This window comes from Hordeum vulgare, chromosome 5H (genome assembly GCF_904849725.1).
Source record: "Hordeum vulgare subsp. vulgare chromosome 5H, MorexV3_pseudomolecules_assembly, whole genome shotgun sequence".
In the NCBI taxonomy this organism is placed as follows: domain Eukaryota; kingdom Viridiplantae; phylum Streptophyta; class Magnoliopsida; order Poales; family Poaceae; genus Hordeum; species Hordeum vulgare.
Window position 1 is genome coordinate 51,499,755 of NC_058522.1, and position 16,418 is coordinate 51,516,172.

At 46.6% G+C, this 16,418-nt stretch overlaps 1 pseudogene; it reads left to right on the forward strand.

Moving 5' to 3' along the window:
• The first annotated feature begins 10,193 nt into the window (after nucleotides 1–10,193).
• On the forward strand, nucleotides 10,194–11,022 carry LOC123396304 (annotated as a pseudogene).
• The last annotated feature ends 5,396 nt before the right edge of the window (nucleotides 11,023–16,418 follow it).

The following is a 16,418-nucleotide window of genomic DNA, read 5'->3' on the forward strand; positions in this document are numbered from 1 at the left end:
AGTTCGAGTGGACACCACAGTGTGAGCATAGTTTTCAGGAACTGAAAAGACGCCTGACTTCCGCACCTGTGTTGCTACCACCAGATTTTTCTAAGGACTTTGTTATCTATTGCGACGCCTCGCGACAAGGATTAGGTTGCATTCTCATGCAAGATCGTCATGTGATCGCATACGCATCTCGACAGTTGCGTCCACATGAGGATAATTATCCCACACATGATCTTGAGCTTGCAGCTGTGGTCCATGCTCTAAAAACCTGGCGACATTACCTTCTGGGTAATCGTTGCGAAATATTCACTGATCACCAAAGTCTGAAATATATCTTCAACCAGCCGGATTTGAATCTCAGGCAAAGACGGTGGGTTGAGTTGATCTCGGATTACGACTTAGGGAAAACATACACCCCGGGGAAGGCCAATGTTATGGCCGATGCACTAAGTCGTAAATCTTATTGTAACAATCTGATGCTACAACAAGGTCAACCACTTCTCCATGAGGACTTTTGGAAGTTGAATCTTCATATTGTTCCTCAGGGATTCCTTTCTACCCTGGTGGCGAAGCCTACTCTTAAGGATCAAATTATAGCTGGCCAAAAGCGTGACAAGGGTATATCACGGATCAAGGAGAATATTTTTAGCGGAAACGCTAAAGAATTTTCCATGAATGATCAAGGTGTGGTATTCTTCCAGAATCGCTTAGTGGTTCCTAAGGACCCACATCTAAGGCAGTTAATCCTTAAGGAGGCTCATGATTCCCCTCTCACCATTCATCCTTTTAGTACTAAGATGTATCAGGACCTACGCCAGAGGCTCTGGTGGACTAGGATGAAGAGAGAAATTGTTGAGTTCGTTGCTAACTGCGATGTTTGTCGTCGAGTTAAGGCAGAACATCAAAGGCCTGCTGGCACCCTTCAACCTTTAGCTATTCCTGAATGGAAATGGGATAAAGTTAGCATGGATTTCATTACCGGATTTCCCAAGACCAAGAAAGGAAATAATGCTATCTTTGTGGTCATTGACCGTCTTTCCAAAGTGGCTCATTTTCTTCCTGTTCGTGAGAGTATAACAGCTAGCCAGCTAGCAGAGTTATATATCTCTCGAATAGTGTCTCTTCATGGTGTTCCCCTGGAAATTAACTCGGACCGTGGAAGTATCTTTACTTCTCGTTTCTGGGAAAGTTTTCAGAATGCCATGGGGACTCACTTATCTTTTAGCACTGCTTTCCATCCCCAGTCAAGTGGTCAAGTAGAAAGAGTGAATCAAATCCTAGAAGATATGCTCCGAGCTTGTGTTATTTCGTTCGGTATGAATTGGGAGAAGTGCCTTCCGTTCGCCGAATTCGCTTATAACAATAGTTATCAATCAAGCTTGGGCAAAGCCCCTTTTGAAGTTCTCTATGGACGAAGATGTTGAACACCTCTTAATTGGTCAGAAACCGGAGAGAGGCAACTCTTTGGCCCGGACATGATCCAGGATGCAGAAGAGCAGGTTCGCATTATTCGTGAAAAGTTGAAAACAGCCCAGTCTCGTCAAAAGAGCCAATATGATCGTCATCATAAGGCTGTGACCTTTGAAGTTGACGAGAAGGCTTACCTTCGGGTTACACCTTTGAAGGGTACCCATCGTTTCGGTATCAAGGGCAAGTTGGCTCCTCGTTACATTGGACCTTTCCGCATTCTTGCCAAACGAGGAGAAGTTGCCTACCAGTTGGAACTTCCTCCGCATCTTTCCAAGGTTCATGATGTTTCCACGTCTCGCAACTCAGGCGTTGCTTTTCGGATCCTATCCGTGAAGTGGACCACGAAACGCTTGATCTCCAAGATAACCTTTCTTACCGAGAATACCCCGTGCATATTCTTGATCAAGCTGAGCGTACCACTCGACGTCGAAACCTCAAGTTTCTTAAAGTTCAATGGTAAAATCATTCTGAAAAGGAGGCAACTTGGGAAAGAGAGGATCGTCTCCGACTCGAATATCCTGCGTTATTCCCGACGACTTCTAAATCTCGGGACGAGATTCTTTTGAGTGGGGGTGAGTTGTCACATCCCTAACCCTTAACCAAGATAGCATTGTGCTCATGTCTTCTTTGCATTTGCATCTAAGAAGTTTCAACAAAAACAACAAAGTGGCAAAGGAAAAACTCAAAACCCTAGCCACCATTTCAATTAAAGGAAATTTCAACTAGTTCAAAATCAATGAACCCAAAATGGCCTCAAGAAATGTTCAAACTTTCTGATAAATCATGAAAGTAAATGGGCATTGGAGAAAACTATTTTCTTGACACTTTAAGCATTTTAAATAAATGCAAAAGAAACTGGTTTCAAATTTAAAAATTTGAAATCAGAAACTATAATTTTCCAAAAATGTTGAAAGTCTTGGAAATGAGTGGGGATATTATAACAAATATTTCAGGAGGTCAAAATTAGTTTTTACCTTTTGTTTTGGAGCTGAAATAATTAGCAAAGAAATAAATAGCAAAACAGAAAAACCAAAAAAGAGAAAATGGGAAAAGCTTACCTGACGCCCAAGCCAGGCCCAGCCCATCTCGCCGCTCGTCATCTTCCCCGCGCCAGTAGGCAGCAGGAGGTGGCCGCCGCCTCCTCCGGCGCGGCCACGCACCTGCGTGCCTGCCTGGCCGCCAGTTCACGCTGGCGACGACGGGGATAAGCTCCCCAGAGCCTCCCCTATCCATTCCCCCGCCTCGGTTCTCCTCCTCCGCCCAGATCCCCTCCTTCTCCCTGCCGCCGCCATTAGAGCCGAGCTACGGCTCGAGCTGGCCGTGCACCTGGCCATAGGATCCCCTCCGCGAGCACGCCATTAGCTCCGCCTCGTCGCCCTGGTCATTCCTGCAGAAGCCGAAGCTTCCTGGCGCCCTGCAACGCCCGCAACGCCGTCGTCCTCTTCCTCCGGCCGCTAGACCTCTCTTGTCGATTCGTCGCCCCCAGGCCTTCCCCGAGCCGTCTGAGCTCTTCTCTGCACTCCCTGTGAGCATGCGGTGGTTTTCCCTAAGTTTTCCCCGTCGATCCCCTCCTCTAGCCCTAGTTTCACCGGAGCCCGACGAGCACCGCCGCTGCCGCTCGTCGCCGGTAGCCCTCCGATGTCCAGCTCGTCCTCCCGAGAGCACCAGCAGCTCCAGGACGACGCGTAGATGTCGTAGCAGCTAAGAACTAAGCGTGGATCCCTCTGATTCAAAGCCCCCAACGATGCCCGAGCTTCGGCCGCCGCTCCGGCTCGTCGCCGACGCCCGAGCTTCGGCCGCCGCTCCGGCTCGTCGCCGACGCCTCTTCCGGCGACACTAGCCTCCCCAGATGGTCCTGCCAGATCGGCCACTTCGCGGGCTTGCTGTAGCTGCCAACCGCGTGCGTTTTTGTGCTGTGCAGCGCCGCCTAGGTCGCCTCCGGCGAACCCTCCGCCGCGGGTTTGGTCGCCGGCGACCACCCTCCAGTGCCCGTCGACGTGGCCGACCATTAGGGCCTAATCGCCCTCCCCTGAGTCGCTGCCAGAGGGCCCCACACCTGGTCAAACCCCAATTAGGGGCTGGTCAGCGCGGGATTAGTCCCAGAGACGGTGACCAGTTGGGCCTCCGTGTCAGGTTTGACCTGCACAGGTCGGCTGACCTGCTGACGTCAGCCTGATGCAATAAATGGAATTTCCAGTATAAAAATAATTCAGGAAATTGCTAAAAATTGCAAAAATCATAGAAATTAATCTGTAACTCCAATGAAAATAATTTATATATGAAAAAGTATCAGAAAAATTCAAGGATTCTGATTATGCTATTTTCAACTATGTTTGAAAAAGTTACAGAATCCTAAATTGTGAAATAAGGAATAATTCAATTCTTTTAATCACTTTGTAAATGGAATTTGCAAAAATATCCAAATTTCATTATAAATACAATGATCACACACTGCCCTAGGGGTAAATCAGTACCATAACATGACATTTCATGCATGTTAACATTAGGTTGATCTGAGCATCAGGTCGAATCAATTAAACCGGTATCCGGGAATATCCGTTTGAATTGCTATTCGAATGTGATTCAAATCAACTCTAAACCTAAAACATCTTGATTATAATAACTTATCACTTGCATTCTCATGCCATGCTCATGCATCACTTTGATTGCATATGATTGTTATTGAATGTTGCCATTCATTTCGGTAGGCTCCGCACCCCCGGATTCCACCGAATATCCGTCCGACGGATATCGTTCCTCCTCTGAGCAACAAGGCAAGCAACCCTTTTGATCATCCCGATAACACCTATGTTCTTGCTCCTGCACCTATTTAATGCATTAGAATCAAATACTTCAGTTGCTTTTGCCACGATAGTTGGACCCACTTCCTTTGCATGACTTAACCTTGTCACAGTAAAACATCCGAACCTTGCAACCTAGCATACCTGGTAGTTGCTTGAGCTATGATGTGCCTTATCCTGCTATGCATGCTATGCTTAGTGTTGTGTATGGTCTGTCATCTGGGAGATGAACAGAAATGTGGAATGTGTTCGGTGAGCAAAGGTCGTGTGTTGAACTTGATTTGGTAAAGGTACCGGTGAAAGGCTGTGTAGGAGTACATGGCGGGTTATTTCATTGGAACCGTCCTTAGGAACTGAGTTCCGTGTATGTAATCCAAGACTAGATACTACCACATGCTGGGCCCTGAAATATGACCCCGCTCGGCCTATTAATCGCTTAGTACTCGGTCCAGGAGATGCAAGTAGTTTCTGGTGTTTATAGTAATGCTGGAGGCCGTGCATGGTGCTGACCTGAGAGGTGGACCGTGATGCGGTAGGCAGTTGCACGGTGTACCAAGTGGCACCCGGATGGTGGGCTTGGGAACCCTGCGCACATCGTTTGAGGCCGTGGCGGAAACCTCGGCCGGACTTCCGTAGCTGCTGTGTCTGTCCCCTTTGGGGAAATGTCACGCGACGTAATGGAGTCCTTGTAGCTTGCTACGACTCGTCTACGTTCGTTGATGACCGACACCTGCTTTGTTGGGTCATGTATGCCTGTCCTTGTGCGGAACTGCCACTTTGGTTTATGACTAGACATGTCGATCCGGGTTCTTTGACATTGGAATGCTAGCGACACTATCGCATACGTGAGTCAAAAGACGCAAACGGTCCCAGCTAAGGTAAGGCTGCAGCCGTGGAGTTAACCGTGCGTGAGGCCACAAAGGGATGCGATGTGTTACAGGCTGGATTCCAATGGCTTAGGATCGGGGTCCCGACATGGTATATATTATCTTTTATAACTATTTGTTTTATTTAGTGTTTATGACAATTATGCCGACCAACGTGGCATAGATTTTTTAATCTCGGAGGTATGTGAACCGGAAATTCGGACATACAAATTCTTGCCGAGAAGTTAAATTTAGTTGAAAAAGAAAACAGTTACTTGAAATTAAACTTACAAAGAGTTGAAGAGGAGAAGATGATATTGGAGTAGGATGTTGCCAATTTGTGTGACGATCACAAGATCAAGATGAATGCAATGCGCTTGAAGATTAGAAACATTAGAAAATATGTCATTCATACTAAGGCTTGGTATCATTATGTCGTTGGATCAATTTGTACCTTAGTTGCGGTTATGATCGCATTTTTTTTTGCATTTAAATTTAATAGTTTCAATGTATGTTCTAATTAGATGCTCTAGAGATATATATGTTGTTCAATAATGAGAACTATGTAAGAACATTATGTATTTATTTTGATCACTACTGTACTTTGGGTTTAATGTGATGATGAATTTCTATTAATTTGGTAACCTCTCTATTCATGATATGTTGTAATGTTTTTTAATACACACACCCATGTGGAAAAAATGAAATAAGTTCGGAAACATGAAATAAGTTTGAAAAAATGAAATGCCTTTTGTAACAGATGAGTTTTCCTATGAAATTGTCTAGTTTTTCACACGAAGTGCATCCAGTTTTTGCGGCAACCCCCTCAACTTTTTAGAACATGCTATGTGGGTGAAATGATAATACCATGCCAACTTTAAACCTATTAAGAGTTAATTTGTAGTGCTTTCCAATTTCTGGGTCATTTAGCTCCAAAAATTCAGTGAAAGCATGAAAAATACCAAATGAAGTCAGAAAGTGTTGAAAATTGATGGTGTGGCCTTGAATGGTTCATTTTGAACACACAAAAAGTCTGGAGTTCAAATAAGTTCGAAACAAATGAAATCCCTTTTGTAACAGATGAGTTTTCGTATGAAACCATCATACTTCGAAAGAGATTGTCCTATTTGTACACGAAGTGCATCCAGTTTTTGCGACAACCCTCTCAACCTTTTAGCACATGCTATGTGGGTGAAATGATGATACCATGCCAACTTTCAACCTATTAAGAGTTCATTTGTATTGCTTTTCAATTTCTGGGTCATTTAGCTCCAAAGAATTAGTAAAAGCATGAAAAATACCATATGAAGTCAGAAAGTGTTGAAAATTAATGATGTGGCCTTGAATGGTTCATTTTGAACACACAAAAAGTCTGGAGTTCAAATAAGTTCAAAAAAATGAAATGCCTTTTGTAACAGATGAGTTTTCGTATGAAACTTCGAAAGAGATTGTCCGTTTTGTACACGAAGTGCATCCAGTTTTTGCGGCCACCCTCTCAACTTTTTAGCACATGCTATGTTTGTGAAATGATGATACCATTCCAACTTTCAACCTATTAAGAGTTCATTTGTTGTGCTTTTCAATTTCTACGTCATTTAGCTCCAAAAAATTAGTAAAAGCATGAAAAATACCAAATGAAGTCAGAAAGTGTTGAAAATTGATAATGTGGCCTTGAATGATTTATTTTGAACACACAAAAAGTCTAGAGTTGAAATAAGTTTGAAAAAATGAAACACCTTTTGTAACAGATGATTTTTCGTATGGAACCCTCATACTTCGAAAGAGATTGTCCGAGTTGTACACGAAGTGCATCCAGTTTTTGCGGCAACCCTCTCAAATTTTTAGCACATGCTATGTGGGTGAAATGATGATACCATGCAAACTTTCAACCTATTAAGAGTTTATTTGTGGTGCTTTCCAATTTCTGGGTCATTTAGCTGCAAAAAATCAGTAAAAGCATGAAGAATACCAAATGAATTCAGAAAGTGTTGAAAATTGATGATGTGGCCTTTAATGGTTCATTTTGAACACACAAAAAGTCTGGAGTTCAAATAAGTGCTTAAGATATCCTATTTTGGTACTGCCCATGAAGACTACGTTTTTAGTGTGGATCTAGATGAGATGTTATGTTTCATGTGTGGATCCGTTTTTAGTACGAATCATGTGAAGAATAGATCTTGTTGGAATTTCTTGAATCATGTCGAATCATGTTGAATCATGTGAAGAATAGATCTTGTTGGCATTTCTTGAATCATGTGAAGAATAGATCTTGTTGGAATTTCTTCAATCATGTCGAATCATGACGAATCATGTCGAATCATGTGAAGAATAGATCTTGTTGGAATTTCTTGAATCATGTCGAATCATGTGGAATCATGTCGAATCATGTGTAGAATAGATCTTGTTGGCATTTCTTGAATCATGTCGAATCATGTGAAGAATAGATCTTGTTGGCATTTCTTGAATCGTGTCGAATCATGTGAAGAATAGATCTTGTTGGAATTTCGTGAATCATGTCAAATCATGTCGAATCATGTGAAGAATATCTCTTGTTGGAATTTCTTGAATCATGCCGAATCATGTCGAATCATGTCGAATCATGTGAAGAATAGATCTGGTTGGCATTTCTTGAATCATGACGAATCATGCGGAGCCTGGTGAAGAACCACTTGTTCTTGTCGGTCTTGAATCTCTCCTTGAGCTTGGCCTTGGCGGAGTTGGCGGCGGTGAGCTTCATGTCCTTGGTGGTGAGGGAGTCGGGGCGCCGGGGACCACCTCCTTGAGGTCGACGTCGAGGGTGTAGTGGGTGGGCATGAGGTGGGTGAAGTTGATGAGCTTGAGGAAGACCTTGACGCGTGAGTTCTTGGCCTTCTTCTTGGACGAGTCCTTGTGGATCACCTTCTTCAGGTATTTGGCAAGGCCAGCGACCAGGCAGTGCCCGTTGGGGCGGTCGCGGGTGACCTCCTCGAACACACACACGATCACCGCCTTCTTCCCGGCGTAGCTGCCCTGCAGCAGGATCACCACCTTTCCCGGCTTCAGGAACTTCACCATCTTCCTTCTCCTCTCCTCGCGCTGCACCGCCGCCAGTGGGTTTCGGGTTGGGGGAGGGGTTGGAGGCTGTGTGCGGGGGAAAGCTGGCGGCATGGGTGGGCAGGAGATTATATAGGGTTGGCGGTGTTAGGGTTTCGCCGAATCATGTGAAGAATATATCTTGTTTTTGGTGGTTCTTCAGCAAGCACCTCGGCCGTGCCAGGCACAGGTCATTGGTGTCGGTTTGTGGCACAAACCAGGACCAAAAACATCCTTTCATGTCGGTTGGTTGAACAAACCGGAACCAAAGACTTCCTTTAGTGTTGGTTTGCGGCACAAACCGGGCTAAAGGTCTCTTCTTCCCGCCCGTTAGGCTGCTGAAAATTGACCTTTAGTCCCAGCTTGTAGATCCAAGCGGGACGAAAGGGCAGCATTGGTCCCGGTTTGTTCTTCGATCCGGGACAATAGGTTTTCGCATATAAGGCGGGAGTTATCGAATTTTCGCCAACCTCTCCCATTTGACACACGTCGCCGCCGCCGATCCATTCCTCCTCGTCGTCGTCGCAATCCCCGAGCCCGTCGTTGTCGCCGCCTCCGAGCCCGTCACCGTCGCCGCCCCTGCCCCGAGCCCGTCATCGTCTCCGCCCCCGAGCCCGTGGCCGTCGCCACCCCCGCCCTGAGCCCGACGTCGTCGACGCCCCCGAGCCCGTCACCGTCGCCAGCCCTGTCCCGAGCCCGTCCTCGTCGCCGTCCCTGAGCTCGTCGCCGTCGCCGCCCCCACCCCGAGCCCATCGCCGCCCCGAGCCCGTCGTCGTTGCCGCCCCCGCCCCTAGCCCATCGATGACCTCGACCACGACCTCGACCCCGACCTTGACCCCGACACCCACCCAAACCTCTAGCGAGACATCCCCATGCCTACGGTTCTTGGTAGGATATGATTCTTGTATATTTGCAAAATGTTTGCTCAAGCCCGAATGTTGTTGCGGAAATATTTGCAAAATATATATATTATGTTTTATTATTGTATATTTGGTGTCATACTTGCATGTTGAGAAAAATAGGTTGTGGGCGCTAGATAAATTCAAATGAGATGATTATTGTATAAATGATAACTAGAAAGTAAAACATTAAACAATAAGAAAATTTTCTTAGAGGAATTTGTCTCGACGTCGAAGATGCCTAGCCCGCATCCTCGTCATCGAGTGGTCAGTGAGAGCCTGCTTGATAGGCGCCATGTCCGGGACTGGGCTCCGCCGAGATGGCACTTGGAGGTCCTTTGGTGGCGGTCGCGGGGGCCATTATCGGTGCCGAGGGAGCTGGCCACCCACGGAGGTGGTACATCGCCGTGTCAGGGAGGAGGACGAGCACGTCTGTCGCTACATGGCTGCGTTGGTTGCCAGGTTCTCCATACCTGGCAGGTTCTCCACGGACATCACCCGAGCTATGATTCGGTGATGGTTCCTTATCTTTGGGTTGCCACCGCCTGCACCGTGAGACATCAACTAGATTTTTATTAGTGATATTGTATGATAATATTCGAGATGTATTAGTGATAATATCAGGATGATGCATTCTGAATATAGAATGTTTTAGTGTTCTTGTGATGTGTGTGTTTTGCAAGGAAAGACTCGACAGACCTAAAGTCAACACGTTGCATCTCTACTATTAAAGGGGGATCTGCCGTCGTGATGGTTCGACCTGCAGCGATCCCCTTCAGTCGCTAGAGAAGTCTTCCCACATATTTTTTCATCCCTCCAAAAACCAATCGGTTCAACAACGAAAAACCACGCCTTGCACTCGTTCCCCGATTGCGCCTCGCACTCTTTCCCCGATCGGTAGCCAACGATCGGTAGCCCACCTCTCCCTCGTTCCCTCGATCCCACGAACCAGCCGCCCACGAACTCACGTCCCACATGCCACCATCTCTCTCGTGTGCATCCCTCGGCCTCGATCCGATCTCTCCCCTCACCCCGCCCAAAGAAAGAGGAAAGAGCCGCATCCCACAGACCCCGATCCCGATCCCCTCCATCTCGTGATGCCCACGATCTCCCCTATCTTCTTCCCACCCGGCCAGGCAGGGAAGCATTTTCATGATCCGCTGCCGGCCGTGCTCGCGCGGGGGGAGGGAAGCCACCTCTGGGCGTGCTCGCGCGGGGGGAGGGAGGTCGCCGCCGATCGTGCTCGCGCGGGGGATGGAGGCCGCCGGTGGCCATGCTCGCGCGGGAGGAGGGAGGCCGCCTCCATCTGGCTATTGCCGGCCATACTCGCGGGGAGGAAGGAGGTCATCTCTATCTGGCTGTGTCGGACGCATCCATGCGGAGGAGCTATCACCATCGCCTCTTGTTTCTCCGTTCCGCACAAGATCGGCCATGTCCACTTCGAGTCCATCTCGGGAGAAGATGCTCCCCTGCCTTGACCCCCTCCGGTCGTGATTCATCTGCTCCATAACTTTTGTTGATTCAGTAGCCACGAGATATCGGGGTACAAGTAGCTATAGGCCATATTCAGTATCATCAAACTTTTAATTTGTTGTTAGCCAGACCAAGCAGCGGCCGGCCGGCCGACGGGCGGAGGAACCGATGTGGGTGGCCTGCGAGATCGTGCGCCTGCCGGAGGAGCTTGTCTCGGCGGCGCTGGCCCGCACGTCCCCGCGAGACCCCTACTGCGCGGCCTCCGTCTCCCCGGCCTTACGCGCCGTGGCCGACTCCGACGATGTCTGGGAGGACTTCCTGCACCCCGACTGCTTCCTGCCGCTCGCCGACGGTGATCCATCGGGCCCCACCCCGCCCTCGTCCAAGAAGGAGCTCTTCCTCCGCCTCTCCGCCGGCCCCGTGCTGCTCCATGACAGGCTCGTGGTATGCTGATCTGCTATATATGCTGATGACCGCTACGTCTGCTTTTCTCGAGACGAGGACAAGTGGATCATATATGGCTTCGAGACTGTCGAGGTATGTGACTCGTGATTCCTAGGTGTTGATCAAGGCCCTGTCTTCTTTATTGTTGCCATTTTATGCTTAATTTGCTGATTTGTTGTTCTGAACTTCCTCCATGCAGAGAGAAGATACTACTAGCGACATGATCTCCATCGTCATCGGCACCACACCATGATATCCATCATCATGATCTCCATAATCATGCTGCCATCGAGGTTGTCATCCTAAGTATGTTGTTACTACTAAAGCTACTACTAGCGATAAAGCAAAGCATCACCAAGCACAAAACAATTGAAGACAACCCTATGGCTCCTGCCAGTTGCCGTAGCATCGATGTGCAGGTCGATATTTTAACTATTACAACATGATCATCACATACATCCAATATATCATATCATGTCTTTGGCCACGTCACATCACATGCATACAATGCAAAAACAAGTTAGACATCTTCTAATTTGTTGTTGCAAATTTTACGTGGATGATATGGGTATCTAGTATGTTCGCATCTTACTTATGCAAAGCCACAACGGTGATATGAAAATTTACATTTAACCTTCTCCAAGGACCGCCTCGGTAAAATCCGATTCAACTAAAGTTGAAGAAACAGGCACCCGCCAACCATCTTTATCCAACAAGTTGCATGTTAGTCAATGAACCCGTTCTCTCGTAAATGTACGAGTAATGTTGGTCCGGGCCGCTTCAATCCTAAAATATGCTGAATCAAGAACAAACTAAGGAGGGAAGAAAATTGAACATCAACGCCCACAAACTCTTTTTTGTTCTACTTGAGATATCATCTACGCATGAACCTAGCTCATGATGCCACTGTTGGGGAATGTTGCATGGGAAACAAAAAAATTCTTACGCACACGCAAGACCTATCATGGTGATGATCATCTACGAGAGGGGAGATCGTATCCACATACCCTTGTAGTTCCCTAAGCGGGAAGAGTTTAAGAAACACGGTTGATGTAGTCGAACGTCATCACGATCCGAATCGCAAGCGTCCCACGAACTCTGTCCTGATCTAGTACATAACGGACGGCACCTCTGCGTTCAACACACGTACATCTTGATGATGATCTCCTCCTTCTTGATCCAGCAAGAGAGAAGAAGAGGTAGCTGAATTCTCTGGCAACATGATCGGGTGGCGGTTATGTTGGTGGAGCTACTCCTGCAGGGCTTCGCCATGCCGTACCGAACTAGCTACGGGGTGTCGCGAAGTGGTAGAGGGAGAGAGAGCTGCACTATGGCTTGGGGGTGCAAAAATCATCTCTCACCTCCACTACATATAGGTGGGTGGGAGAGGTGGCGCCCTAGGGAAAAATCCCTAGGGTTTGTCCGGCAATAGAGGAGAGGGAGGAGTCCTCCTCCAACACAACTTGGAAGGTGGAGTCCTCCTTCCCCAATTCGGTTTGCCCAGCTCTCCTTTCCTTTTCTTCTTCTTCGGCCGAAGTGGCCCTTATTGGGCTGGCCACCAGCCCACTAAGTGCTGGTGCACCTCCCTTGGTCCTCTTTGGTTCTCTCCCGGGTGGGTGGCCCCTCCCGGTGGAACTCCGGAACCCATTCGTCACTACCGGTACTTTACCGGTAATGCCCCAAAATCTTCCGGAAGCCAAATGCATACTTCCTATATATCATTTGGGACTCTGAACAACATTCGATTACCAACATCAACAATTCAACTATACCAAAACATCACCGAACCTTAAGTGTGCAGACCCTACGGGTTCGAAAACTATGTGGACATGACTGATACACTCTCCTGTCAATATCCAATAGAGGGACCTGGATGCCCATATTGGATCCTATATATTCTACGAAGATCTTATTGGTTGAACCTCTATGTCAAGGATTCAGTTAATCCATTCCCTTCGTCCTTCGGTATTTTACTTGCCCGAGATTCGATCGTCGGTATCTCCATACCTATTTCAATCTCATTACTGGCAAGTCTCTTTACTCATTCCGTAATACAAGATCCCGTGGCTAACTCTTTAGTCACATTGCTTGCAAGGATTGTTTGTGATGTCGTATTACCAAGTGGACCCCGAGATACCGCTCCGTCATACGGAGTGAAAAATCCCGGTCTTGATTCATGCTAACCCAACGGACACCTTCGGAGATACCTGTAGAGCACCTTTATAGTCACCTAGTTACGTTGCGACGTTTGATGCAAACAAGGCATTCCTCCGGTGTCAGTGAGTTACATGATCTCATGGTCATAGGAAGGTGTATTTGACATGCAGAAAACAATAGAAACAAAATAACACGAACACATGCTACATTTATAGTTTGGGTCTTGTCCATCACATCATTATCGTAATGATGTGATCCCATTATCAAGTGATAACACTTGTCTATGGCTAGGAAACCTTAACCATCTTTGATCAACGAGCTAGTCAACTAGAGGCTCACTAGGGACATTGTTCTGTCTATATATCCACACATGTATTTGTGTTTCCATTCAATACAATTCTTGCATGGATAATAAACAACTATCTTGAAACAGGAAATATAATAATAACTATTTTATTATTGCCTCTAGGTCATATTTCGAGCACAACTTAGATGCTTTTGTCTCTTTGTGCGAGAACTTCCTTGGTTGCCGTCTACACTGGGTTTGTTCCAACACCTGTTTACTTGCCGAGTGATGAATGTTAAGAAGTCCTCTCCATCGCGGATAAAACAAACGTAGTGCAGCTCTACGGAGGTCTAGGTATCCAGCTCACGGGCAAGAGTACCTTCCCCCAAATGAGCTTTCCCGATTCTGCGAAGAGGTGGCAAGACTCTTGGTTCTATTGCTAGGATGTTCCTCTTGGCGAGGATCATTCGGGTCTTCCACCATATTCCATCGATAGGGTTCGGTCGGCTCCTTCCTTGACCGTGTCGAAGGCGGAGAAAGCTGATGTAGAGATTCTGGTGATTGCGCTCGTTGCTATGATGCACAAAGGCCTCAAGAGATTGGACCTCCTGGAAGTCTTCTTTGAGCGTAGGATCCAACCCCTGCAGGCCAGAGCCCATGCCATGTGGATGTACAAGGGGTCGGATGACCAAACTCGTGTTCACCCGGAGGAGCTCATGGAGCAATGATGTCAGCTGTGCTTCCGTGGCAACGGCGCCAGAAATGCTTCTGCTACTGCAACAAAAGACCTTCCAACGGCGCCAGAAATAGGAGTGTTACTTGATACTCCTCAACAACGGCACCAGGAATCCTTCAGCTGCGGCTACGCCTTAAGGGACTTCCTAGGCAAGTTTGCAAAGGATTTCTCCCTGGCCTTGGAGCCTTGCATTGGTGTTCCCTCGAAGCGGAAAGGATGATGTAGCACACCGGTGGTAAGTATTTCCCTCAGTTTGAGAACCAAGGTATCAATCCAGTGGAGGAGTATCTCAAGATCCTGCACAAACACAAAAACTTGCTCCCAACGCTATGAAGGGGTTGTCAATCCCTTATAGATTGTTTGCCAAGTGAGAACTGAAAGAAACAAAGTAACAAAGCAAAGTAAAAGCGGAGGTGTAAACGATGGACGTGAATAAACCGAGGGGCCATAGTGTTTACTAGTGGCTTCTCTCATGAAAGCAAGTAGACGGTGGGTGAACAAATTACTGTCGAGCAATTGATAGAACCGCGCAAAGTTGTGACGATATCTATGCCATGATTCTATCTATAGGCATCATGTCCAAAACAAGTAGACCGATACTTTTTGCATCTACTACTATTACTCCACACGTCGACCGTTATCTGGCATGCATCTAGTGTATTAAGTCCATAAGAACAGAGTAACGCCTTAAGCAAGATGACATGATGTAGAGGGATAATATCAAACCAATGATAAAACCCCCATCTTTTTATCCTTAATGGCAACTACTTGATGTGTGCCTTGCTGCCCCAACTGTCACTGGGAAAGGTCACTACATGGTAGAACCCAAAACCAAGCACTTCTCCCATTGCAAGAATCATAGATCTAGTTGGGCAAAAAAAACACAAGACTCGGAGAGACTTACAAGGATATCAAATCATGCATATAAGAAATCAACAAAGACTCAAATATATATCACAGATAATCTGATCACAAATCCACAATTCATCGGATCTCGACAAACACACCGCCAAAGAAGACTACATCGGATAGATCTCCATGAAGATCATGGAGAACTTTGTATTGAAGATCCAAGAGAGAGAAGAAGCCATCTTGCTACTAACTACGGACCCGTAGGTCTTAAGTGAACTACTCACGAGTCATTGGAGGGGCGATGATGATGATCAAGAAGCCCTCCAACTCCAAAGTCCCCTCCGGCAGGGCGCCGGGAAGGGTCTCCAGATGAGATCTCGCGGAAACGGATGCTTGTGGCGGCGGAAAAGTATTTTCGAGGCTCCCCTGATTTTTTGCTGAATATTTGGGAATATATAGGCCAAGGATCTAGGTCAGGGGGCGGTCAGGGAGGCCACAAGCCCTGCCACCGCCGTCTCCTCCCTGGTGGCAGTGTGGGGGCTTGTGGGCTCCCTGGAGCCCACCTGGCTTGGTCCAAAGGCCCCCTGATCTTCTTCCGTTCGGGAAAAAAAATTCGGGGTTTTTCTTCCGTTTGGACTCAGTTCCAAAATCAGATCTGAAAAGAGTCAAAAACACAGAAAAAACAGGAACTCGCACTTCACACTGAATTAATAAGTTAGTCCCAAAAAAAGATATAAAAGGTACATAAAACATCCAAAGAAGACAAGATAACAGCGTGAAACCATAAAAAATTATAGATACGATTGAGACGTATCAAGCATCGCCAAGCTTAACTCCTGCTCGTCCTCAAGTAGGGAAGTGATAAAGAATGAATTTTTGATGCTTTCGTGCTACCTAGCATAGGTGTCCTTTGTAATTCCTCTTATGTGATGTGAATGTTCAGATCCATTATATTCAAAACAATAGTTTGCTATTGACGTGGAAACAATAATAATTCAAGCAAACTAGCAAGGTAATCATGAACTTTCAAAATAACAAGGCCAAAAGAAAGTTATCCCTACAAAATCATATAGTCTGGCTATGCTCTATCATCATTGCACAACGAATTTAAATCATGCACAACCCCGGTATTGGCCAAGTAATTGTTTCACACCTTTACTTTCTCAAACCTTTTCAACTCTCACGCAATACATGAGCGTGAGCCATGGTAATAGCACTATAGATGGTGTGGAATGTGGTGGAGGTTGCAAGACAAAAAGGAGAAGATAGTCACATTAATTATACATATCAATGAGCTGTGGAGATGCTCATCAATAGATATCAATGTGAATGAGTAGGGATTGCCATACAAATGATGCACTAGAGCTATGAGTA